This window comes from Oncorhynchus mykiss, chromosome 17 (assembly GCF_013265735.2).
Source record: "Oncorhynchus mykiss isolate Arlee chromosome 17, USDA_OmykA_1.1, whole genome shotgun sequence".
Taxonomy (NCBI): domain Eukaryota; kingdom Metazoa; phylum Chordata; class Actinopteri; order Salmoniformes; family Salmonidae; genus Oncorhynchus; species Oncorhynchus mykiss.
In genome coordinates this window covers 37,257,924-37,280,324 of record NC_048581.1, presented here as the reverse complement: position 1 = coordinate 37,280,324, position 22,401 = coordinate 37,257,924, and the positions used below count along the sequence as shown (strand labels likewise).

The 22,401-nt window shown below is 42.3% G+C and overlaps 1 protein-coding gene across 3 annotated transcripts in view; it reads left to right on the top strand.

Annotated features, from left to right (window-relative positions):
• Nucleotides 1–16,383, top strand: part of tmem74b (transmembrane protein 74B) — a 31,303-nt gene extending 14,920 nt beyond the window's left edge. Inside the window, exons 3-4 of one of the 3 annotated variants that reach the window (XR_002469199.2) lie at nt 15,980–16,138; nt 16,247–16,383. The gene's annotated coding sequence lies outside the window, so the exon portion shown is untranslated. Of the gene's footprint in view, nt 1–1,460; nt 2,401–15,979 lie in introns of those variants that run through there. The other 2 variants (XR_002469198.2, XR_005036976.1) reach the window with 2 other exon arrangements.
• Nucleotides 16,384–22,401: the final 6,018 nt, after the last annotated feature.

Genomic DNA, 22,401 nt, shown 5'->3' with positions numbered 1-22,401 from the left:
AATACTAATTGAGTGTATGTAAATATCTGTCCCACTGGGAATGTGATGAAAAATATAAAAGCTGAAATCATTCGCTCTACTGCCATTCTGACATTTCACATTCTTAAAATAAAGTGGTGGTCCTAACTGACCTAAGACAGGGAATTTTTACTTGGATTAAATGTCAGGAATTGTGAAACTGAGTTTAAATGTATTTGGCTAAGGTGTATGTAAACTTCCGACTTCAACTGTATGTAGTGCATTCGGAAAGTTTTCAGACCCCTTGACTTTTTCCACATTATGTTACGTTAAAGCCTTTTTTTCTTTTCACTCATCAATGTACTCACAATACCCCATAATCACAAAGCAAAAAAAATCAAATTTTTGAAATAAATAAAAAAGCTGAAATATCACGTATTCAATCTTTTTACTCTTTGTTGAAGTACCTTTGGCAGCGATTACAGCCTTAAGTCTTCTTGTGTTGGACGCTACAAGCTTGGCACACCTGTATTTTGTGGGTTTCTCTCATTTCTTCTCTGCAAATCCTCTCAAGCTCTGTCAGGTTGGACGGGGAGCCTCGCTCCACAGCTATTTTCAGGTCTCTCCAGAGATGTTAGAGCTGGTTCAAGTCTGGTCTCTGGCTGGGCCACTCAAGGACATTCAAAGACTAGTCCCGAAGCCATTCCTGTCTTGGCTGTGTGCTTAGGGTAGTTGTCCTGTTGGAAGGTGAACCTTTGTCCCAGTCTGAGATCAAGGATTGGTTTCAGACCAGAGTGTCTTGTTTCTGCTGTGAGAGTCCATTAGGTTCCTTTTGGCAAGCTTCAAGCGGGCTGTCATGTGCCTTTTACTAAGGAGCGGCTTCCATCTGGCCAGTGCCATAAAGGCCTGATTGGTGGAGTGCTGCCAAGATGGTTATCGTACTGGAATGTGGGTTCTTGGTCACCTATCTGACCAAGGCCTTTCTCCCCCTATTGCTCAGTTTGGCGGGGCGGACAGCTCTAGGAAGAGTCTTTGTTCACTGTGTTCTTGGCGACCTTCAATGCTAAAGAAATGTTTTGGTACAATTCCCCAGATCTGTGCCTCAACAGAATCCTGTCTCTGAACTCTGCGGACAATTCCTTCGACCTCATGGCTTGGTTGTTGCTCTGACATGCACTGTCAACTGTGGGACCTTATATAGACAGGTGTGTGTCTTTTCAAAGTAATATCCAATCAATTGAAGAAACATCTCAAGGATGATCAATGGAAACAATTTGCAAACATTTCTAAATCTGTTTTCGCTTAGTCATTATGGAGCATTGTGTGTATATTGAGGGGGAAAATTAATTATATCAATTTTAGAACAAGGCTCTAATGCAACAAAATGTGGAAAAAGGGGTCTGAATACTTTCCGAGTGCACTGTGTATTACAACATAATATTCAGTACTGTCTAATTTGATTATAATGCAGCCTGATTCTTTGTAATGTTATCTGTCCTCAGATACAGAGACTTGTGAAACACTGTCTGCGGATGAAGAGGATTATGGGGACCTACTGTATGTTAGCGAATTTAAAACAAAAATACAGTTTAAAAATCAATATGTATAAAGCTATTACAACTGGAGCAGGCCAACCCTGCTGGGTGTGCAGGCTTCTGTTCCAGCCCAGCACTAACACACCTAATTCAATTTATCAGAACTAAGTAGTTGATAATCAAGTGTGCTATCGCTTGGCTGGAACAGAAGTCTGCTCACCCAGTAGATCAGGGATCAGTGGAAGGAGGTTCGCCACCTCTGGTATTGACTTTCTTTTGTTCACCTGAAATTATGCTTTAGTAATAATAGCCTACAAGTTATTAAGATGTCCAACCTTTACATATGAGTTAGCTTACTTTTATATAAAAGTGATCATTCTTTGAAGTGAAGTGCTTGAACTCGTTTTTTGTGATGAAGTAATGTCAATGTTAATTAATCACAGATCACAATTGTGCTAGAAAGAGGGGAAGAGAATATGTCTCTAATTTGTCTGTTTCTGCAGTGTATTCTCAAATGAACAAACAGTACCTCCTTTGTTCAGTCTGAAGCTCTCCAATTAGTTTTATCCTGGAAAAAAAGAGTGACAATCAAATATCAGCCATGTGAACCCATTTTGCAGCTTATTATGGTATGCAACACCAATGTAGCCATAGGCCTTCAGCAGTGGTTCCCAACTCCAGGCCTTGAGTACACATTGAGTACTCCCAACAGTACACACAATACTTTAACTCATTCAGGGCCTGATGATTAGTTCACAAGTTGAATCAGGTTTGTTTGCACCGGGGCTTCAATAAAACTGAACTGTTGGGGGTACCTGAGGACCGGAGTTAGGAACCATTGACCTACAGTATGATGGCATTAGTCTTATGGGTGTTTGCAAGGCACCCAATTGACATTCTGCATCTGACCCGATGGGGGGGGGGGGGGGGGGAAATGATATGTCTCCTTTTCATATCTGGATAAGGACGAAGTCGTAGAAACTGATGCTGCTGCACCATTGCTCATTTTCACGGGGGAATCCAGTCGACATGGGTGTCTTGATAGAGGTCTGCTGGTGAACCTACAGTACATAACAAATTAAAAGCCACCTGATGTTAGATTATCACTTATTCGGGTCACCTATACCATCAGGGCTCTTAATTGTTTGGTTGTGTTTAATTCATTCAGCTGTTTTGGTGTCAAATAAAGAGTAAATATATTGTTGGGCTGGAACAACCAATATTCAAAACAGCCGGTTGTCTTATCCCATTGAGGCCTTTGCTGTAATGTCCATACCTTTTCCCTCTTATAAATAAAGTTCTCAACAAATTATCATTGGGTCAGTGCCACTGAGCTTTTTTTGGACTAATGTCCTCCTCCAGGCTATATGGACTTCATATTGTACAATTTGGTTCTCCCCTTTTTTCATGGTCATGTCTAGAAGGTTTTGTCATAGCAGATTAGCATAATTAAAGTAGCCGGTTAGGAGAATTAGGTTAGGGTTAGGAAAAGGGTTAGGGTTAGCTAAAATTCAAAAAATAACTTTTGAGGTTAATTTGACAAAAGCTGGATTCCTTCTAGCCATGAACCCTTTACATAGGTCTTCGTTACATGGTTGCATTCAAGACAAGTTTGTTTTTATTGATCTGTTGTCATTGTCAGCAGAGTAGGCCTAGGTTGCCATCATATAAAAAGTATGCTAATGTCTCCACACATATAAAGTGTAGTAGAATTGCATAAAATGTTTGTCAAAAGGCCATATTTGTTCCCGTGCAAAGAAAAGAAACGTCTCTGATATCCTATAGGCCTATGCCACTACGAGCTCATTGGATAGACAATTTAGGCTATTAATCAACCCATTACTTCTGTTTCAATTTGTACCTCTCTTCTGAACTGTAAAATGATGGTAGGCCAACTGTTGGCGGGTAGGTAGCCTTGTGGTTGAGTGTTGGGCCAGTAACTGAAAGGTTGCTGGTTTGAATCCCAGAGCAGACTAGGTGCAACATCTGTCGACGTGCCCTTGAGCAATGCATTTAACCCTAATTGCTCTGGATAAGAGTCTCTGCTAAATCAGGGTTTCCCTAACATGGTTCTGGCCCCCCACTCGGTCCTGACCCCCCCCCCCCCAGGTTTTGGTTTTGGTTTTTCCCCTAGCACTACACAGCTGATTCAAATAACATTTTACATCAAATAACCAACTCATTATCAAGCTTTGATTATTTGAATCAGCTGTGTAGTGCTTGGGCAAAAGCCAAAACCTGAACCCATGGGGGGCCCCAGGACCGAGTTTGGAAGACCATGTGCTAAATGACTAAAATGTAAAGATATACATGAATCTATATCTGTGCCAAATTTTGTGCTTTTATCACAAAATGCACAATTGTTCCAGATTTTTCAGTTTAGAAGCATAATGAGAAGATTCATGGCCATGCACAGATCTTTTGGGGTGCATGTTTTCCCCCCAAAAATGCCACCCCGAAAACTGTGGTCACAGACGCTGAGAAACTCTTACAATCTGATGAGTAAAGTATTTTGCAAAGCTATTTTGAAATGGAATAAATTCTGCACTTATTAGCAATAAATCATCCATGTTAGCAGCCGATATCTGGAGTCCAGAGAAAGATGAATCATACAACCATATGACCTACTTGTAGAAGAGGTTGCAGGATCGGATGGAAAGCATGTCATGTCTGGAACGTGCCATCACGTTGGAGGGCAGCCTGCCTACCGAGTGCTCGTTGCCAGCCTGGTAGCCCTTTACTTCCTCACAAATATCTTAATAAATTATTCATCCCATAATATTGAAGACAGTGCAATGTTACAGCTACTTATCTTTAAACATATAGCAGGTAGCCACCCAAACTAGGCCTACCTGAAATACAAAAATGATCAATGAAATCGTCAGGTAGCCTATTGAATCAGTAGTAGATCGCTAAATTGTATTTTATATGGACGATAAACGTAGTTGACAATGATAATCTGTTTTTGTCAGGCAAAACTGGAGGAAATGAAACAAGTTCTTTCTGGTCACAAATCTGGTATTCGCGTCAGCCTTTGTATAGAACGCCGTTTGGGTCTTTGCGTGTCCATAAAGATACCCGTCAAATAACACTATTTGACATGTCAAATCATCTTGTTGCCCAATCAGGACCTTAATATGACTGTACATAATAATGTAACACGTTCATGAATTTTTTACGTTGTTATTACACATGGATTATATTCTCATGAGTCATAGATTTTGTCACTGATGATCCTCATTTGCACGAAAGTCGTTTGGACTCCTCAATTCTCAGGTACTGACGAAAGACGTTCACTCAACTTTCTGTTCTTCTGAGGTTAAGTTAGCCAACTGTTCTTCTGAGGTAAAATTGGCTAGCTACAGTAGTTAATGGCCTTATCGAGCACATCTCATGTAAGACGGTATCAAGGGTCAGGGGTCACTATGTCAGAAGACATTGAGATGAGTGGGCTACTTTTAGTTTTCCACTTGCCAATATGACGACCAGTTAAATCCCAATGGCATTAGAAGGCACATAGGCCTGGGGTTTAGCATGTCTGACAAGTTAAACTCCCTGATCCTATTATTGTAGGCTGTGGAGCTGCAGATAAAGGGACATTTGCTGAAATGCAGGACACACAAATACTAGAGAGGTAACAGAGAACCTGAATGGAAAACGTGGGACAACTACTGAAAAAGCCCGCTATTGAGTTAATGTGACTGCAGAGTGCAATCCAGAATGGATACTGTACACAGAGTATGTTTGCCTGTTACTCCAGTTTAATTCAGACAGATGCCTTGGGTCAGAGCACCTTGGTTTTTCCTTTGGGTGTTTTCACCATAGAAATATAATTACTAAAACATTGAGTGTATAAATTGCTGTGGTCTAAAGGGGTTTTGTCCATTCTAGGAATTATATTTCTATGGTTTTTACTGTAATTCCTTCTGTTCACATTGTTATGGGTCTGTGATAATACATATACATCCTAGAATTGACCATTGAGGTGAATTGATTGATAGTTTAAGATTCAAATACATTTTTTTGATGAATCAGATTAGATAGAGAAGCTAAAATAATTCTCGCCAACTATCATAGAATCAAGAACTGTGTCCACTCCATATGCTCCATTTCTACTGGGGCAAGCTCTTAGAATGCATCAGCACAACAGGACACAACATCATAATTGGAAACAACCTCTGCCACTGGTAGTAGACAACGCATAGATTTTTTTTGTGCTAGCGACTGCATGCGCAGTGGATGTTTAGCTGACTAACATGCTGCTGTCCAAGACCTTAGCTTGTCCCTATAGTGACATGCATAGTAAACATATATGACAGAGAAGAGTAATGAATGTCTCTCCCTGTGACTTGTCCCTCTGAGGCTCCGTCCCACATGGCACCCTAGTGCATCTGATTCAATCAGATCGAGCGTTAACATGCGCTGGCCGACATCCGCATAGTGGTTGTTTTACCAGTGTTGGAGGTGTAACTGTGCTATGAGCTGAGAAATCGGTGAGTGGCTACTCCTGTGTGTCACCAACCACTCCCTTTCTTATTATCCCTTTCATATTATAAGTTCAAATGGTGATATAAAGTGTAGGTTCTATCGTTGATTGAAATAATGACAGCCATGTTTTCACGTTAATTTGGATGTTGAATAAAGTGGATGAAGTGCCTTCAGAAAGTATTCACATCCCCTCTGCTTTTTCCACATTCTTTTGTTTTACAGCCTGAGTTTAAAAAATTTAAAAAATGTACTTAACAAGTCACGTAATAAATTGCATTGACTCTCTGTGTGCAATAATGGTGTTTAACATGATTTTTGAATGACTACCTTATCTCTGTACCCCACACATACAAATCTTTAAGGTCCCTTAGTTGAGCAGTGAAGCAAGATTCTAGGCTTTCGAAACATGTGAGATACTTGTATTTTCATGAATGTTTAATATTACTATTTATGTAGCGATCACCGTATGTTGTCGAATTTCATCCCGCTACCGGGTTCTGTGTGCAGAGAGGTTAAGAGTTACTCCATCATATGGTGCTATTTTCATCAGTCCACATCTCTGCTGAGTTCTGCGAGGCCTTGCAAGAGAGCTGGACCTCTGCAAAGGGGCACTTCCGACTCACAGCAGAGACTTTACCTCCCGGCACCATCTCAGGCTGGCGCAATCCCGTCTGCCAGCTGCTCTCCAAAGCACATTTTCCACTCTCCTCATCACCCCAGGGCTCACAATTGGCCCAGGGGTTGATGACGTTCGGGAGCAGACCGATTCGTAGGGACCGGGAGACCCTGAGACGGTTCATGATGCCTCCTCAGGCCCCGGGTTCAAGACAGACGGGCCGTCGTCACCCACCCACACCCGAACGATGGTGGGGTCCTTCTCCTGCCCCATCACCTCTTGCTGAGGGATGACAGCGGGGAGGGGCAACAACGTGAGATGGAGCAACAACCTGTCAACCATCACTGCCATAGGGACGTGCCTGGGGGACCCAGGCGCTCGGGGCGCCAAAGGAGAAGCAGAACCCCTGACAGGACCCCAGAAGACCCCTGACACACCATTCCCCGGCCACTTCTCCCGATCTCAAAGGGCAAAGTGGGAGGAGGGTGTGGAGTCCCCCTGGGTGTTGTCCACAATGCTCCACTTATTCTGTGGTTCCAAAAAGAGACGGAGGGTTTCGACCAATTCTGGACCTCCGCAACCTCAATGGGTACTAAGGTTCCACATTATGTCCCCAGCCCGAGTGTTGCAGGCCGTGTCCAGGGACCAGTGGTTTGTGATGCTGGACCTGAGGGATGCGTACTTCCATTATCCTGTTCACCCAGCTCATTGGCAGTACCTCCGATTCACTTTCGAAGGGACGGCTTACCAATTCATGGTTCTTCCTTTTGGCCTCTCCTTGGCACCCCGCACTTTCACAAAGTGCATGGATACTGTCCTGGCACCTCTCACGTCCCGAGGATTGTTTGGCCTAATTACCTGGATGATTTGTGCCCCGACCAGGACCCAGGGCCTGTCAGACAGAGACATGCTCCTGACCCACATTGATGGGCTGGGCATTACTGTAAACGACAAGAAGAGTCATCTGACAGTGAGGGTGGCCTTCGTTGGAATGGAACTGGACTTAGTCCACATGAGAGCACGCCTGCCCAACAGAAGATTTCAAGTGATTTTATCTTGTCTTGACCACTTTCGGCCGGGGCGGGTGGTATCTGCCCTGACCTGCCAAGGCCTGTTGGGCTTGCTGACGGCGGCCTCGTTACTGATTCCCCTGGACCTGCTCCATCTCCGGCCTCTTCAACGGTGGTTCAACTCCCACCAGCTGCACCCGAAGCGCCACCGCCACCGCACAGTAGGAGCAGCAGGTGCATCAATACACTAGAGCTCTGAGCTGTACCGCTGGAGCAGCAGGTGCATCAATACACTAGAGGTCTGAGCTGTACCGCTGGCCCTGCGGTCTTTCCTCCCACATCGGAAGGGAACACATGTCCTGGTCAGGACTGGAGCCTACATCCCCAGGTAGTGCAGCACCTGTGGGACATGTTCAGGAGGGCTCAGGTGGAACTGAGACAATGCCTTCCTGGATAATGCACATAAGCCATCAGGGCCTCTGGGCTTGAATGCTCTGGCTCACGATTGGTAAGGGCTGGAGCTTTACGCATTCCCCCTTTTTCCCCTGATCCAGGCTGTGCAGGACAGGACCAGGATGGTGGAGCATCTGTCTCAGGTCGGGGGAACTCTGTGGCATCCGAGACTGCACCGCCTCAGTCTGTGGGCTTGGCCTCTGAACGGCACCAATGGTCCATGTTAGGACTACAGGAGGGCGTAATGTACACCAGGCAGAGCGCAAGGGCACTGGCTACAACCGCAGCATACCAGTTGCGCTGGTGGTTGTTCTGCTCTTGGTGCACTGGTATTGAGGTTGTACCCGAGTCATGCGGGGTGCAGTATGTCCTCCAATAGCTGCATTTTCGCTTGGATGAGGGCTTGGCAGCCTCTACGCTGAGAGGGTATTTGGCCACTATACAGTGCCTTGCGAAAGTATTCGGCCCCCTTGAACTTTGCGACCTTTTGCCACATTTCAGGCTTCAAACATAAAGATATAAAACTGTATTTTTTTGTGAAAAATCAACAACAAGTGGGACACAATCATGAAGTGGAATGACATTTATTGGATATTTCAAACTTTTTTAACAAATCAAAAACTGAAAAATTGGGCGTGCAAAATTATTCAGCCCCTTTACTTTCAGTGCAGCAAACTCTCTCCAGAAGTTCAGTGAGGATCTCTGAATGATCCAATGTTGACCTAAATGACTAATGATGATAAATACAATCCACCTGTGTGTAATCAAGTCTCCGTATAAATGCACCTGCACTGTGATAGTCTCAGAGGTCCGTTAAAAGCGCAGAGAGCATCATGAAGAACAAAGAACACACCAGGCAGGTCCGAGATACTGCTGTGAAGAAATTTAAAGCCGGATTTGGATAAAAAAAGATTTCCCAAGCTTTAAACATCCCAAGGAGCACTGTGCAAGCGATAATATTGCAATGGAAGGAGTATCAGACCACTGCAAATCTACCAAGACCTGGCCGTCCCTCTAAACTTTCAGCTCATACAAGGAGAAGACTGATCAGAGATGCAGCCAAGAGGCCCATGATCACTCTGGATGAACTGCAGAGATCTACAGCTGAGGTGGGAGACTCTGTCCATAGGACAACAATCAGTCGTATATTGCACAAATCTGGCCTTTATGGAAGAGTGGCAAGAAGAAAGCCATTTCTTAAAGATATCCATAAAAAGTGTTGTTTAAAGTTTGCCACAAGCCACCTGGGAGACACACCAAACATGTTGAAGCAGGTGCTCTGGTCAGATGAAACCAAATTTGAACTTTTTGGCAACAATGCAAAACGTTATGTTTGGCGTAAAAGCAACACAGCTGAACACACCATCCCCACTGTCAAACATGGTGGTGGCAGCATCATGGTTTGGGCCTGCTTTTCTTCAGCAGACACAGGGAAGATGGTTAAAATTGATGGGAAGATGGATGGAGCCAAATACAGGACCATTCTGGAAGAAAACCTGATGGAGTCTGCAAAAGACCTGAGACTGGGACGGAGATTTGTCTTCCAACAAGACAATGATCCAAAACATAAAGCAAAATCTACAATGGAATGGTTCAAAAATAAACATATCCAGGTGTTAGAATGGCCAAGTCAAAGTCCAGACCTGAATCCAATTGAGAATCTGTGGAAAGAACTGAAAACTGCTGTTCACAAATGCTCTCCATCCAACCTCACTGAGCTCGAGCTGTTTTGCAAGGAGGAATGGGAAAAAATTTCAGTCTCTCGATGTGCAAAACTGATAGAGACATACCCCAAGCGACTTACAGCTGTAATCGCAGCAAAAGGTGGCGCTACAAAGTATTAACTTAAGGGGGCTGAATAATTTTGCACGCCCAATTTTTCAGTTTTTGATTTGTTAAATAAGTTTGAAATATCCAATAAATGTCGTTCCACTTCATGATTGTGTCCCACTTGTTGTTGATTCTTCACCAAAAAATACAGTTTTATATCTTTATGTTTGAAGCCTGAAATGTGGCAAAAGGTCGCAAAGTTCAAGGGGGCCGAATACTTTCGCAAGGCACTGTATCTGCCTGCCATGTGGGGTGGCTGGACAGGCCGGCGGGGCGCCATCCCTTAGTCTCCAGGTTTATGAACGGGCTTCGTTGCCTGCGTCCAGTTAGGACCCGCTCAATGGTGAGCTGGGAATTGGATGCTGTCTTGGCAGCTTTGGCAAAGCCGCCTTTTTAACCGTTGGAGTCTGCCTCTCTGAAACACCTCTCTATGAAGGTGGCTTTCTTGGTAGTGATTACTTCCATGAAGAGGGTGGGTGAGCTCCATGCTCATTCAATGAGTTCTGAGTGCTACCGGATGGACTCTGGTGGGAGGAGTATTTCTCTCCTCCCCAGTCCTTCCTTCCTCCCAAAGGTTCTGTCAGACAGGCATGTGAACATCCCTTTTATCCTGTCTGCTTACGACCCCCCCGGCAGTGGAGGGGAGTCTGGGCCTCCCTCTGACATGCTGTGCCCTGTGCGGGTACTGGCTGCCTATGGGGTGCGGACACGGGCAGTGAGAACAACAGACCAGCTCTTTGTCTGCTGTGGTGAGTGAGTCCTGGGGGCTGGGTTATCAAAGCAGAGGCTCTCTCACTGGATCGTGGATACGATTTTGACAGCATACCGCCTGGCTGGCAGGACAGGGCTGGGATCTGTGGTGGCACATTCAACACGAGGTGTGGCTGCGTCCTGGGATCTACTGAGAGGAGTGCCCCTCGTTGATATCTGTGCTGCGACCAGCTGGGCTTCCTCTTGCACCTTTGCTAGGTACTATCGGGTAAATGTGGCCCCTCCCTCTGCGGTTGGTTGGGCAGTCCTGGGCATCGCCTCCCCTTCTGGGGACTGTGCCGGGACCCCCTTCCACATTGACGGCCCCTGCGTCTCCATTCCGCACTGGGATTTCGCCGCTGGCTGGCCAGGTCCCTTTAGCACCAACTACATCTGGTACGGGTGTACCAATATATTGAAGTGATACAATATAGTGAAACATAACAAAGGTTATGTATGTAACCACGGTTATGTGAGCTATCTGGATCACTCCAATGTGATGTCGTGGCCATGGGGTCTATATATAGGGGAGGACCCCAGCCGTGACACAGGTGTACACGGGAGTAAATCTGTCAATCCTGACCTCGGATGTATCCCTCCGCCGCGGAGTGATGCCAATATATTGGAGTGATCCATGTAGCTCACATAACCGGGGTTACATATGTAACCTTTGTTCTATTTGTGATGCTCAAAGCGCTGCAAGTCCGGCCTCTCCCATCTCCTCATAGGTTTTTAGGAGCATACACCCACATTGGGGATTGAAAGATGAACTTAGTTGGTTGCCAACCGCCATATTAAGTCCAAAATAATAATAAGAAGCCTGAGGAAGGAAGAGATGACAAAACGGTAAACCAAATTATTTTCTCATCTGTGGATGAATTGTCGGACCTTGTGCATTTCAGGTAAATTAGCAACCCAATATCTTTATCCCAGGACAAAATAGCTAGCAACATCAAGCTTGCTAGCTAAATTGCCATAAATATTTAATGTTTTTCGACCTGTCCCCAAATTAATATAATTGTTTCATAGTTTGTTAAGATATTTCAACCTGCGTGCCCTGATCACTTCTGGTGTGGGTGTAGAAAATCGGTATGCTCATGTCCGGTTTGGTCAGCATGTTAGCAAACAGGTGAGCATATATTACCATTGGACAGTTAATGTTTGCATGTTGATTTCGTTTTAGTTATTAGTGAGTTCTATGGAGATATCGTGCAATTCAGTTTAGCTAACGTTAGTCTAGGTTATGTTAACACACTGCTTGACAACTGCATGCTGTGACCGTGTGTACAGTACGGCGACTGCATGGGTTTAGCGTTATGCCAAGGGTGCACGCGCTGAAGAGATGCAGCAACAAGTAGTTGGTTCCATTGGTGTTAGCATAACCCTAATCGTCTGCTGCAGCGTGGTGGTCATAGTTTATTGAGCCCACTGATCTGGGGAGTTATAAATTATCAACACATTTGAATTCCTTGCTGTGTAAAAGTATTCAAACAAATCTGTGCGATTTTGACTTAGTTTAGCAAACTAGCTATTGGAGTTACCAACGCACATCGTGCTTGCGAAATAGATAATTGCAAAGCATTGATACATAGCATGTGGGCTAGTTAACATTAAGATGGTATGGTAACATGCCCGTTTAAGAATTGTGACTATCGCACTAATGTATAGTCCTCATTTAATGCTGACAAGAGTAGGAAACATGCAGTTGCTGTTAGTTCTGACTTCTGTGAAGATGCTGTAGTCTCCCAGTCACTAGGTCAGTTCACCCCGATGAAGAGTGTCCTACTCAGAGTGCAGACACTTTTGACCTCCGTGAGTGTCAGTTTGACACAAACGAGTTGAGAGCTCAGTTAAATAAACATTTGGGCTCCTCCATTCTTAAAAATGCAAAGTGTTCTCCATGTTTCTGACTACACAACACAGGAAATAGTTGAGCACTTGGGGCAGATATTTTCTCTCTCAACCTCTTGTCAAGGAAGCAATAAAATATGTATTACTGAAAAATGAACACACCATTAGCGATGCTACCCTTGACGAAGTAGTCAAGGAGGTCATGGACAGCAATGTTTTTGCCAGTGCCACTGCTTAAGTTGCAGAGATGTCAACTTCTAAGCGCAGGAAAACCTTTGTTTTTGCAAAGAACTACCCTTTAGTCATGTCAGTGCAGTATGTACAGTGCCTTGCGAAAGTATTCGGCCCCCTTGAACTTTGCGACCTTTTGCCACATTTCAGGCTTCAAACATAAAGATATAAAACTGTATTTTTTTGTGAAGAATCAACAACAAGTGGGACACAATCATGAAGTGGAACGACATTTATTGGATATTTCAAACTTTTTTAACAAATCAAAAACAGAAAAATTGTGCGTGCAAAATTATTCAGCCCCCTTAAGTTAATACTTGGTAGCGCCACCTTTTGCTGCGATTACAGCTGTAAGTCGCTTGGGGTATGTCTCTATCAGTTTTGCACATCGAGAGACTGAAATTTTTTCCCATTCCTCCTTGCAAAACAGCTCGAGCTCAGTGAGGTTGGATGGAGAGCATTTGTGAACAGCAGTTTTCAGTTCTTTCCACAGATTCTCGATTGGATTCAGGTCTGGACTTTGACTTGGCCATTCTAACACCTGGATATGTTTATTTTTGAACCATTCCATTGTAGATTTTGCTTTATGTTTTGGATCATTGTCTTGTTGGAAGACAAATCTCTGTCCCAGTCTCAGGTCTTTTGCAGACTCCATCAGGTTTTCTTCCAGAATGGTCCTGTATTTGGCTCCATCCATCTTCCCATCAATTTTAACCATCTTCCCTGTCCCTGCTGAAGAAAAGCAGGCCCAAACCATGATGCTGCCACCACCATGTTTGATAGTGGGGATGGTGTGTTCAGCTGTGTTGCTTTTACGCCAAACATAACGTTTTGCATTGTTGCCAAAAAGTTCAATTTTGGTCTGACCAGAGCTGACCTTCTTCCACATGTTTGGTGTGTCTCCCAGGTGGCTTGTGGCAAACTTTAAACGACACTTTAAGAAATGGCTTTCTTCTTGCCACTCTTCCATAAAGGCCAGATTTGTGCAATATACGACTGATTGTTGTCCTATGGACAGAGTCTCCCACCTCAGCTGTAGATCTCTGCAGTTCATCCAGAGTGATCATAGGCCTCTTGGCTGCATCTCTGATCAGTCTTCTCCTTGTATGAGCTGAAAGTTTAGAGGGACGGCCAGGTCTTGGTAGATTTGCAGTGGTCTGATACTCCTTCCATTGCAATATTATCGCTTGCACAGTGCTCCTTGGGATGTTTAAAGCTTGGGAAATCTTTTTGTATCCAAATCCGGCTTTAAACTTCTTCACAACAGTATCTCGGACCTGCCTGGTGTGTTCCTTGTTCTTCATGATGCTCTCTGCACTTTTAACGGACCTCTGAGACTATCACAGTGCAGGTGCATTTATACGGAGACTTGATTACACACAGGTGGATTGTATTTATCATCATTAGTCATTTAGGTCAACATTGGATCATTCAGAGATCCTCACTGAACTTCTGGAGAGAGTTTGCTGCACTGAAAGTAAAGGGGCTGAATAATTTTGCACGCCCAATTTTTCCGTTTTTGATTTGTTAAAAAAGTTTGAAATATCCAATAAATGTCATTCCACTTCATGATTGTGTCCCACTTGTTGTTGATTCTTCACAAAAAAATACAGTTTTATATCTTTATGTTCGAGGCCTGAAATGTGGCAAAAGGTCGCAAAGTTCAAGGGGGCCGAATACTTTCGCAAGGCACTGTAAATGGAGCATCCTGGACACACTGAAGTGCATATTCCTCTTCTTCAAATGCTTCAGGACATTTTTAAACATACTGATATCAGGAACAAAATCCAAGAATCTAACGTTGCTCAGCCAGGTCTTTACATGACTCATAGATGGCTCATATTTTCAGATTAAATTCATTGTTATCGGCAGGAGAACTTAAATTGTCATTGCTTTTGTATATTGATGACATAGAACTAGCAAATCCACTGGACACTTCCAGGGAAATACACAAACTCTGTGCAGTATACTGGCTGCTTGCCAATCTGCCAAGTAAGTACAGATCAGCCTTGCACATTATTCAGCTGGCAGCATTATGTAAGGTGCCTGATCTCCATAGTGGCGGTTATGAATGTGTGTTAGGCCCTTTGTTACAAGACATTCACACTATAGGACAGGATGGGGTTTTCATTGAGTCCATCGGTCAGTGTGTCCAGGGTACTGTCCTGTGTGTTGCAGCTGGCAGTCTTGCAGCCCATGGGTTAGCAGGCTTTTTACAATCCTTTAGTGCTGACTTTGTGTGTAGATTCTGTACAGCCACGCAAGGCCAATTTCAAACCCATGAAGTTGGTGAGGGAGAACAAGAGCCACCCATGACCTTAACCTGCAAGATGTTTTGAATGGTCAGAGTCAGTAAGGTGTGAAGCGTGAAAGTGTTTTGAGCCAGACCTTGCAATATTTTCATGCAATTACTGGTTTCCGACCTAATGTACTGCATGATCTGCTTGAAGTAATTGTGCCCGTTGACTTGGCCCTTTGCATCAGCGAAATTATACGTCTTAAGTATTTCACTCTTGAGTATTTAAACCAGAAAATGGTTTCATTCCCATATCAGTACGCAGACAAAATAAACAGACCACATCCAATCCCAAAGGCATTTGCAACCATAGGAAGTATTGGTGAAAATGGGCATGAAAATGCAACCTTGCTCAGACTGCTTCCTTTAATGGTTGGTAGTGATGTGCCAGAGGGAGATGGAGTGTGGGCAGTGTTAACGGATTTGAAAGACATCGTCGAGCTTGTGTTGTCACCTACATTTACATCTGAAACTGTCCAGTATTTGCAATCTAAAATCAGTGATTGTAGACAGACTCTGCAAGAGGTCTTTCCTGGGTTTAGACTTCGTCCCAAACACCAGTATGTTGAGCATTACCCTGAGCTCATCAAGCATTATGGGGCTCTTGTACACCTTTGGACCATGAGGTTTCAGGGTAAACACCGCTTTTTCAAACGGGTTGTGCACTCAGAACTTCAAGAATGTCCTGGAAACTGTCAACAAACACATGATGGCATATTACCTCAGTGCACCATCATTTTTGTCACCTCTGCCATTGTTTCAACACTCCCGAAGTAGCTAAGCACTAGATTGAACAAGAGACAGAAAGCAACACTATTTACTGCACATCAAAAGTCACTATTGATAGCACTGATTATGCCAATGGCATGTTTGTATCAGTGGGAGTGGATGGAGGACTCCCTCAGTTCTGCAGAATTGAGCAGATCTTCCTTGTGAATAACAATGTTTCCTTTCTCTGTAGAAAGTAAGAGTCCTGCTACGTGGAACATCTTGGATCCTATGAACTGTCCTCAGGCAACTCAAAACTCAAAGTTCAACGATACATCCACCCTCTCAGCATACAACACAGGAGGCAGATTGCTCCTGAGGCTCAAGAGATTCATACAACTATATTGAAAAGGTGACTGATATTTTCCCTTACTCATGAAAAAGGAATTGTTAAATAAAGGAATATGCTATGGAAAAATGGATCGTTAACTTCAGTCTATCTATATTTTTCCTCCCTCAGATGGCAGAACCTACATACCAGACCTTACTTCGTCTCCATATTAGAGGTCAACCGATTATGATTTTTCAAAGCCGATACCAATACTGATTATTGGAGGACCAAAAAGCCGATACCGGCCAATTTAAAATAAAATAAATTAAAAGTATTTATTTGTAATAATGACAATTACAACAATACTGAATGAAACACTTATTTTAATATAATACATCAATAAAAATCAATTTAGCCTCAAATAAATAATGAAACATGTTCAATTTGGTTTAAATAATGCAAAAACAAAGTGTTGGAGAAGAAAGTAAAAGTGCAATTATTGCCATGTAAAAAGCTAACGTTTAAGTTCCTTGCTCAGAACATGTGAAAGTTGGTGGTTCCTTTTAACATAAGACTTCAATATTCCAAGGTAAGAGGTTTTAGGTTGTAGTTAATATAGTATTTATAGGACTATTTCTCTCTATACCATTTGTATTTCATTAACCTTTGACTATTGGATAAGCACTTTAGTATTGCCAGTGTAACAGTATAGCTTTCGTCCCTCTCCTCGCCCCTACCTGGGCTCGAACCAGGAACATATTGACAACAGCTACTGTCGAAGCATCGTTACCCATCGCTCCACAAAAGCCGCGGCCCTTGCAGAGCAAGGGGAACAACCACTCCAAGTCTCAGAGCGAGTGACGTTTGAAACGCTATTAGCGCGCACCCCACTAACTAGCTAGCCATTTTACATCGGTTACACCAGCCTAATCTCGGGAGTTGATAGGCTTGAAGTCATAAACAGTGCTGTGTTTGCGAAGAGCTGCTGGCAAAATGCACTAAAGTGCTGTTTGAATGAATGCTTACAAGCCTGCTGCTGCCTACCATCGCTCAGTCAGACTGCTCTATCAAACATCAAATCATAGATTTAATTATAACATAATAACACACAGAAATACGAGCCTTTGGTCATTAATATGGTCAAATCCGGAAACTATCATTTCGAAAACAAAATGTTTATTATTTCAGTGAAATACATAACCGTTCTGTATTTTATCTAATGGATGGCATCCATAGGTCTAAATATTGTTGTTACATTGTACAACCTTCAATGTTATGTCATAATTATGTAAAATTCTGGCAAATTAGTTCACAATGAGCCAGGCTGCCCAAACTGTTGCATATATCCTGACTCTGCGTGCAATGAACGCAAGAGAAGTGACACAATTTCACCTGGTTAATATGGCCTGCTAACCTGGAATTCTTTTAGCTAAATTTGCAGGTTTAAAAATATATACTTCTGTGTATTGATTTTAAGAAAGGCATTGGTGTTTATGGTTAGGTACAGTCGTCCAACGATTGTGCTTTTTTCGCAAATGCACTTTTCTTAAATCATCCCCCTGCGTTGCATCGATTATATGCAACGCAGGACACGCTAGATAAACTAGTAATATCATCAACCAAGTGTAGTTAACTAGTGATTATGATTGATTGATTGTTTTTTATAAGATAAGTTTAATGCTAGCTAGCAACTTACCTTGGCTTCTACTGCATTCGCATAACAGGCAGGCTCCTCATGGAGTGCAATGAGAGGCAGGTGGTTAGAGCGTTGGACTAGTTAACCGTAAGGTTGCAAGATTGAATCCCAGAGCTGTCAAGGTAAAAATCTGTCGTTCTGCCCCTGAACAAGGCAGTTAACCCACCGTTCCTAGGCCGTCATTGAAAATAAGAATGTGTTCTTAACTGACTTGCCTAGTATAATAAAGGTGTATTTTCTAATTTATTTTTTATTTAAAAAAAGAAACTGTCCAGTGTCAGTGTCCAAAAATACCGATTTCCGATTGTTATGAAAACTTGAAATCGGGATAACGTCCACAGTCGGTGGATGTCCTGAAGATCATCATGTAAAACAAATTGAATTTGGACTATGACTTCACTCTTCAATACGAAGATCCTGACTTCGATGGACAATTGTGCTGTCTAGTGGACATTGAGGAGTTTCCTGAGGAAGCTAATTGGATCAGAAAGTGATGCCAACTCAACCGAATCTGGAGACACAGATATACTTGCCCCACGCCAGAGAGTCTCCAGAGTGCCTAGAGAAGTGGCCTGACGGTTTTCCGGGTGCCATCTTTTTCTTATGATATTGAGCACATGCTTAGTTGCTATGAGAACTGGAAAGACTCTTAAATTAACAAGAGCCCAGAAGCATGACATTCTTGAGAACATAGCTAAAGCAATACACAGCTTCAAGACCTATCCAAGTGGGGGAGAAATAGGCAAGGCAAGGCTACCACCTTGTTACCAAGCACCCATGTCTCAAAGGAGCAGGGAGTCGGTCTGGATGGTATGCATGGATGACTAGTCTGAAGTTCAAGATGGGGAACTATCGGACCAAGTTGAGCAGAGCTGGAGTTCCTGAGTTCTATCTGAATGCAGGCAAGAGGAGCAGAAACAACCTAGAGAGAGAGTCACCCCACTCAAACATCAAGAGACCCAGACGAGCTGAGGTAAACGTCCTGCCATGCTTGAGAGACCCAGAGTCTCTCAAGCAGCTGAGACAGCAAATCATCAACCAAGTTTCAAAGACTGAGAGAAACCTGCCATTAATAGACAAGCTGATGCAGACAACTTTTGCCCTTTGACGAAATGATGGACCGCCAGTGAAATGGTTCCAGAGGGAACTGGCCAGCCCTTCCCATGGAGTCTCAGGTAAAACAGCTGTTATCCCCCTCTCTTTCTCTTATTTTGTCTCTGTCTCCCTCTTGCTCCCTTTAACCCTCTTCCCCTTTGTAAGATCTTTCTTTCAGTCAACATTGTGTTCAATGGGGCTTTTGTTTGTGGTTTGTTGATGCATGTGTGTGCAGAGTTCCACCGCATAACAAACATCATTTTGAAGGGCCCGATTCTATGCCAAGCTTACATTTATGCATGTTTCAGGTGGAGGAAACTGAAGAGCCAGACATTAGACACACCTGTCGCTCTCCTCACTGTTCTCAGTGAGAACTTAACTGATCATGTCCAGTTCAACCCAGCCAGGATTGCTGTGGTGCTAGAAGGTGACATTGTAATGAATGATCTCCCCAGGTTGGCTGATGCAATTATGTTATTTGGTTTGATTTACGTCTTGCATCTGAGTTATCCCAAGCAGCTGATCCATACTTCTGACTTCATACAAAACAGTTCTAGGCTGATGGGAAAATGCTTAAACCGAAGCTTGTGTCTCTGAAAAATGACCTATTGGCGCAAGACTAATGATGTATGGGCCTGTGTGGGTATTTGCCTTTAGAGGTATTTACCATCAGTGAGGTTGTAGGCCTTTCTCGTAGATATGTCTTTATTGTGTGGGTCCACATTGTCCCATCATTGCCTTGTAAATCGCAGTATAGGCTCACACAGCCAGTGTTTCCAATCAAAAACCATGCATTCTTTCAAAGTTATAAATGTTTTCCTTTTATTGTCATTGATGTCTGACATGTAACGTACACTATGTTCTGAATGTAATGGAGGTAAGCAAGAGTTAATTTGCACTAAAATAAAGCTGGAACATATTTTCTAAAATGTATGTATTGCAATGGTTCTAACAGTTCATGGTTTTTGTTCATGGCTGCAGCTTTAATGTGTTGTTCCTCATTTTCCCGTTTTTGTCTATATATATAGAAAATAGAAAATTCAGTGAAACTATTTGGATAGTCCATCTGTAGATAGTGAATTGAGCATTCAAAGACCATCAACAAATGTTAAATTGCTATCAAACTAACCCTAACATATCAGCAGAGATACAGTTGACATTTTCTTAGTTTATTGATAGTTTGAGCATGTACAGCACAGGGGACTATCCAAATGGAGTTACAGAAAATGCTTTAACCAGGTTTCTATCCAACCATTTCATGCTAGAGCGCACATAAAGCCTACATGATAAGATTGGACAAAGAAGCGAGATACTTATTTTATTTGTCAAACTGCAACCAAGCATTGATGATCATGTCACCAGAATAAGACCCTTGATATTTATTGGAGAGGAGCACCTTGCACTTTCACCGCCCTGTGAAGTTGATCACAACTTATTTCACCTGTCGTCTAATAAACTGCATGCTTTCCCGACAAGTCGTAGTGGGAGGACCACACGTCATTGTGTAACTCCAAGTTTACTTCAATATAATGGTTATTATCTAAAAATGTCCTCATAAAGCGTTTCCACTTGTCTATACCCGCATAAAAAGGTTAGATGGAAACTTGGTTAGTGTCACATTTGGTTATTGTGTTGGAGGCAGGTGTTTTGTTAAGTTGAATACACAGGCATAGGAATATTAAAGTTTGCATTGTCAAGAACATTTTCAATTGTTTACTTCATTTGATTCCTAATTTTATTATGTACTGTATATTTATAGCAATCTATATAATTGTTTTTTTTAAAATATTATTCAAGCCTTTATAATAAAGATTTCTTGAATACCTGAAAATTGTCTGCCTGAGTTGTGTGTACTAAGAATATAGTATGGTTTGGTAAGTTTTGAGTTAATAGTACCTACCTAAATCGGTTTCCAAAAAGGGTTTGAGTAAGATCATAAGAATTTGAGTTGGTACAACTATTGCAATACTCAATGAAGTTGAGTACAAATAAAGCATAGCAATTAAATATGCAGCAATTAAATGTATGAAATTATTTAAACAATATTTTAAAGTTAAGTACAGTTAAAAAATAGAGTTTGCATAAAACCATTAGGTTAAGTACAAGTAATTCAAAATAATTAGGTGTGACCTTACTTTATCTAAAAAGTAATCAGTTTCCCCCCCAAAAAAAGTGAGTTCACGGAACTTATCAGGTTTTACAGTGAGACTTCAAAACAGTTGCATAGTTTAATGGTTGTGATAGGAGAAAACAGAGGACTGGTCAACAACATTGTATTTATTCCACAACACTAACCTAATTTAGAGTGAAAAGAATGAAGCCTGCACATAATTCAAATATTCCAAAACATCTATCCTGTTTGCAACAAGGCACTAGAGTAATATTGCAAAACATGTGGCAATGCAATGAATTTTTTGTCCTGAATATTATGTGTTATGTTTGAGGCAAATCCAATACAACACATCACTGAGTACCAGTCTGTCACGACTTCCACTGAAGTTGTTCCCTCTCCTTGTTTGGGCGGTGTTCAGTGGTCGACGTCACCGGCTTTCTAGCTGCCACCGATCCCATGTTTCATTTTTCCTTTTGTTTTGTCTGTTTTACACACCTGGTTCCCATCTCATGATTATGTTCCTTATTTAACCCTCTGGTTTCGCTTTCTGTTTTGTGCGTGATTGTCTTTCGTATCCTTTTTTGTATTTGTTTTATAAACGGGATTTTTGTTCCGTTCTCGGATGGAGTAAATACAGTGGTTTTACTCTTACCTGTGTCCTGCGCCTGACTCCTTCGCTATCCTCTAGATCAGGGGTGTCAAAGTCAAATGGACGGAGGGCCAAATAAAAAAATCAGCTACAAGACGAGGGCCGGACTGTTCGAATGTTCATTGAAAAATTTTTAAATGACGCATATAGTCTAGTGAACCTAATTGAACCTACTGAAAACCTAACAAATATATTACAATATGATCAGATAAATAAAGCAATATTTTCTTATGGCTCTGTCAGTAATCTTTAATTTTCAACAGACACAAAAGACAAATTTCCTTTATATAAATATCCCCATAACATGAACATTAAATGAAAGAAACCGGTATTCAAGGCACCATCAGTAGACTATATTTTCTATTTTAGCAAAAGTGGGCTAAATTTACTTCAAAGAAAAAACAATAATAGCAATTTTCTATCATCCACTCAACTGAAATATTTTTAAAATATAATTGGATTGAAATACAAAAAAATAAAGTGCAAAAATCTATTAATCAAAAACAACACTTTGTTTAAGGAGAAGTAACATGCAGTGAAAACAAATATTAAATTTTAACTTTTAAACTTGAACTGAGTAAAAACTCTAAATATGTGATTGCACAGTAATGTTCACTTGTTTGAGGTTGAGGGTGATACTTGGTGGTGTCCCATCTTTTCCACAAGTTCATCAATGTTCGGGGTAAGGCTCTGAGCTGAAGAAATCCTCAGAATTGAGTGGAGGTGTTCAGCAGTAAGTCGACTTCTGTGTGATGTTTTGTTCAGGTTCATCAAAGAAAACAGTTGTTCAC